This window comes from Salvelinus namaycush, chromosome 25 (genome assembly GCF_016432855.1).
Source record: "Salvelinus namaycush isolate Seneca chromosome 25, SaNama_1.0, whole genome shotgun sequence".
NCBI classification, from domain to species: Eukaryota; Metazoa; Chordata; class Actinopteri; order Salmoniformes; family Salmonidae; genus Salvelinus; species Salvelinus namaycush.
In genome coordinates this window covers 30,389,631-30,395,029 of record NC_052331.1, presented here as the reverse complement: position 1 = coordinate 30,395,029, position 5,399 = coordinate 30,389,631, and positions in this window count along the sequence as shown.

The window sequence follows — 5,399 nt, the reverse complement described above, 5'->3', positions numbered from 1 at the left end:
TATTTGCCGACAATCTCCTGATATACAGCTGACGTCAAAAGTTTACATACACTTAGGTTGGAGTCATTAAAACTCATTTTTCAACCACTCTTGTTAACAAACTACAGTTTTGGCAAGTCGGTTAGGACATCTACTTTGTGCATGACACAAGTCATTTTTCCAACAATTGTTTACAAATTATTTAACTTACAATTCACTGTATCACAATTCCAGTGGGTCAGAAGTTTACATACACTAAGTTGATTGTGCCTTTAAACAGCTTGGAAAATTCTAGAAAATTATGTCATGGCTTTATAAGCTTCTGATAGGCTAATAGACATAATTTGAGTCAATTAGGTGTGTCTGTGGATGTATTCCAAGGTCTACCTTCAAACTCAGTGCCTCTTTGCTTGACATCATGGGGAAATCAAAAGGAATCAGCCAAAACCTCAGAAAAAAATTGCTCCTTGGGAGCAATTTCCAAACGCCTGAAGGTACCACATTCATCTGTACAAACAATAGTACGAAAGTGTAAACACCATGGGACCACGCAGCCGCCATACCGCTCAGGAAGGAGACATGTTCTGTCTCATAGAGATGAACGTACTTTGGTGCGAAAAGTGCGAATCAATCCCAGAACAACAGCAAAGGACCTTGTGAAGATGCTGGAGGAAACAGGTACAAAAGTATCTATATCCACAGTAAAACGAGTCCTATATCGATATAACCTGAAAGGCCGCTCAGCAAGGAAGAAGCCACTGCTCCAAAACCGGCATAAAAAAGCCAGACTACGGTTTGCAACTGCACATGGGGACAAAGATCGTACTTTTTGGAGAAATGTCCTCTGGTCTGATGGAACAAAAATAGAACTGTTTGCCCATAATGACCATCGTTATGTTTGGAGGAAGGGGGATGCTTGCAAGCCGAAGAACACCATCCCAACCGTGAAGCACGGCAGTGGCAGCATCATGTTGTGGGGGTGCTTTGCTGCAGGAGGGACTGGTGCACTTCACAAAATAGATGGCAAGGAAAATTATGTGGATATATTGAAGCAACATGTCAAGACATCAGTCAGGAAGTTAAAGTTAAAGCTTGGTCGCAAATGGGTCTTCCAAATGGACAATGACCCCAAGCATACTTCCAAAGTTGTGGCAAAATGGCTTAAGGACAACAAAGTTAAGGTATTGGAGTGGCCATCACAAAGCCCTGACCTCAATTCTATAGAAAATGTGTGGGCAGAACTGAAAAAGCGTGTGTGAGCAAGGAGGCCAACAAACTTGACTCAGTTACACCAGCTCTGTCAGGAGGAATGGACCAAAATTCACCCAACTTATTGTGGGAAGCTTGTGGAAGGCTACCTGAAATGTTTGACCCAAGTTAAACAATTTAAAGGCAATGCTACCAAATACTAATTGAGTGTATGTAAACTTATGTGTATGTAAACTGAGTTTAAATGTATTTGGCTAAGGTGTATGTAAACTTCCGACTTCAACTGTACCTGACTAATATTGAAAACTCAATGTCCCCCTTGTTAAAAATATTTTCGGAATACTCTAAAATCTCAGGATATAAAATGGACTTGGAAAAAATGAAATAATGGCAATAGGAAAAAGAAAAATAATAACTCAGGATCTACAGCAATCCTTTAAGTGTGTCACGTCTGCTCCCGCTCTTCCCTCCCCCTGGCGCTTGAGGGTGCCAGGTTGCCCTGCATCACGCACTCCTGCCATCCATCACGCACACCTGCCTTCCCTCGTCACGCGCATCAGCGTTATTGGACTCACCTGGACTCACTTATCACCTGTTAATTTCCTCCCTCAGTTCCCCAGCTCTGTTCCCCGCTGCTGCATTGATTGTTTTTTGTCTTTGTTTTCTGTTTGCTGACGCTGTTCCTGTCTCATTCCATGTCCGTTATTTATTAAATGTTTGACTCCCCATACCTGCTTTGTCTCTCCAGCATCAACTCATGTGACAAAGTGGACCACAAAAAATATGAATTACTTAGGATGCTTAATAAGTGACAACAAATAAACTCAGCAAAAAAAGAAACGTCCCTTTTTCAGGACCCTGTCTTTCAAAGATAATTCGTAAAAATCCAAATAACTTCACAGATCTTCATTGTAAAGGGTTTAAACACTGTTTCCCATGCTTGTTCAATGAACCATAAACAATTAATGAACATGCATCTGTGGAGCGGTCGTTAAGACACTAACAGTTTACAAACGGTAGACAATTAAGGTCAGTTATGCAAACTTAGGACACTAAAGAGACCTTTCTACTGACTCTGAAAAACACCAAAAGAAAGATGCCCAGGGTCCCTGCTCATCTGCGTAAACATGCCCTAGGCATGCTGCAAGGAGGCATGAGGACTGCAGATGTAGCCAGGGAAATAAATTGCATTGTCCGTACTGTGAGATGCCTAAGACAGCGCTACAGGGAGACAGGATGAACAGCTGATCGTCCTCGCAGTGGCAGACCACGTGTAACAACACCTGCACAGGATTGGTACATCCGAACATCACACCTGCGGAACAGGTACAGGATGGCAACAACAACTGCCCGAGTTACACCAGGAACGCACAATCCCTCCATCAGTGCTCAGACTGTCTGCAATAGGCTGAGAGAGCCTGGACTGAGGGCTTGTAGGCCTGTTGTAAGGCAGGTTCTCACCAGACATCACCAGCAACAATGTCGCCTATGGGCACAAACCCACCATCGCTAGACCAGACAGGACTGGCAAAAAGTGCTCTTCACTGACGAGTCGCGGTTTTGTCTCACCAGGGGTGATGGTCAGATTCGCGTTTATCGTCGAAGGAATGAGCATTACACCGAGGCCTGTACTATGGAGTGGGATCGATTTGCAGGTGGAAGATCCGTCATGGTCTGGGGCGGTGTGTCACAGCATCATCGGACTGAGCTTGTTGTCATTGCCGGTGTAACAGTATAACTTTAAACCGTCCCCTCGCCCCGACCTCGGGCGCGAACCAGGGACCCTCTGCACACATTAACAACAGTCACCCACGAAGCGTCGTTACCCATCGCTCCACAAAAGCCACGGCCCTTGCAGAGCAAGGGGCAACACTACTTCTAGGTTTCAGAGCAAGTGACGTAACTGATTGAAACGCTAGTAGCGCGTACCCGCTAACTGGCTAGCCATTTCACATCCGTTACACCGGCAATCGAAACGATGTGCGTTACAGGGAAGACATCCTCCTCCCTCATGTGGTATCCTTCCTGCAGGCTCATCCTGACATGACCCTCCAGCATGACAATGCCACCAGCCATACTGCTTGTTCTGTGCGTAATTTCCTGCAAGACAGGAATGTCAGTGATCTGCCATGGCCAGCGAAGAGCCCGGATCTCAATCCCATTGAGCATGTCTGGGACCTGTTGGATCGGAGGGTGAGGGCAAGGGCCATTTCCCTCAGAAATGTCCGGGAACTGGCAGGTGCCTTGGTGGAAGAGTGGGGTAACATCTCACAGCAAGAACTGGCAAATCTGGTGCAGTCCATGAGGAGGAGATTACTGACTATAGAATACTGACTGTTATTTTTGATTTTGATCCCCCCTTTGTTCAGGGCCACATTATTCTATTTCTGTTAGTCACATGTCTGTGGAACTTGTTCAGTTTATGTCTCAGTTGTTGAATCCTGTTATGTTCATACATATATGTACACATGTTAAGTTTGCTGAAAATAAACGCAGTTGACAGTGAGAGGATGTTTCTTTTTTACTGAGTTTATATATAAAAATATCCCATTACTCAACAACATGAAAGCAGATCTAATTAAATGGAACAATCTCCCCATACATCATATAGGTAGAATAAACCTCTTTAGAATGGCATGGCTCCCAAAGTTTTTATTTATTTTCGGTAATACCAATTACCCCACCTAAGACATTCTTTAAATAAGTATACTCAGCCATTGTCACGCCCTGATCTGTTTCACTTGTCTTTGTGCTTGTCTCCACCCTCCTCCAGGTGTCGCCCATCTTCCCCATTATCCCCTGTGTATTTATACCTGTGTTCTCTGTTTGTCTGTTGCCAGTTCATTTTGTCTGTAGAATCTACCAGCGTTTTTCTCCTTGCTCCTGTCTTGTCTTAGTTTCTGTTTTCTATTTTTTTCTCGGCTTTGACCCTTCTGCCTTTCCTGACCCTGAGCCTCCCTGCCGTTCTGTACCGTTGCCCCACAACTCTGGATTACCGACCTCTGCTTGACCTGACCCTGAGCCTGCCTGCCGTCCTGTACCTTTTCCCCTGTTGTTGTAATAAACATTGTTACTTCGACACAGTCTGCATCTGGGTCTTACCTTGAAAGGTGATAGCCATAACAAACGTCATATGGGCAAATAAAACTCAAAGACTAATTAGGAAAGTTTTACATGTACCTAAATCTGAGGGTAGTTTAAACCTTCCAGATATGGAATTGTATCAACTTGCCACCCAAGGCTTTTACTTTTGACATATTGTTAAATGCACTAATGAGGAACAATGGGTACATGTTGAAGATACGCATACTCATCCCTAGAATCTTTTCACGTGTCTGTTTTCTAAGGATGTAGCTAAGAACATTAACAACTTGATAGTTAAGAACACTATAACAACATGGAAGAAAATTAAACGGATTCCAAAATAACCAATATCCCTCCCTAAAAACACATCTCTATGGAACAATCCTTGGATAGTTTTTCAGAATTCACTAATAAATTGGCGCACATGGAAAACTAAAGGCATAGCAACCGTAAATGACGTGGCAATAGGAATTATTATATTTTCCATGACAGAATTAAAAAGCAATTTTGGATTGACCATTGTAGACATTTTCAAATATATGCAACTTAAAAGTTTTATATCACAACATTTCGACCTGGAAGCTTTAGGACATCAGAACAATGTTGAGGGAATCCTATTTGTGTGAGAAAAAGATACTCATACGACAGGTAAGATATACAAAAGATATACAAATGCTGAACTGTAGTCAATGAACAGCATTCTCAAATAGGTGTCCAGATGTGTCATGAAGTGCTTTGTGAGCCTGGTCATGGCCCACATCAAGGCCAACATGCCAAGCACACTGGACCCACTCCATTTTGCCTACCACTCCAAAAGATCCATGGAAGCTGCCATTTCCATCACTATTCACATGGTCGTAATACATCTGGACAACTGCAGAAGAGTTACAAGGTGTGTTGAACGAAAATATCCCATCCTCCCAGGCCATCAGCTTGGTGTAGGATCAGTTAGGGTCAAAGTAGTGGAATGGGGTAGTGATTGTTATTTTATGAAATAGTGGTATAGGTGTTGGTTAGTTGGTGGTGCAATTTTTTCCTTTTTCCACTTTCTATTTTCATATCACAAAATGTAACGCGATTGACCACACACTACCTGACAGTAGGTGGAGGTCTGCACAAACAAAATG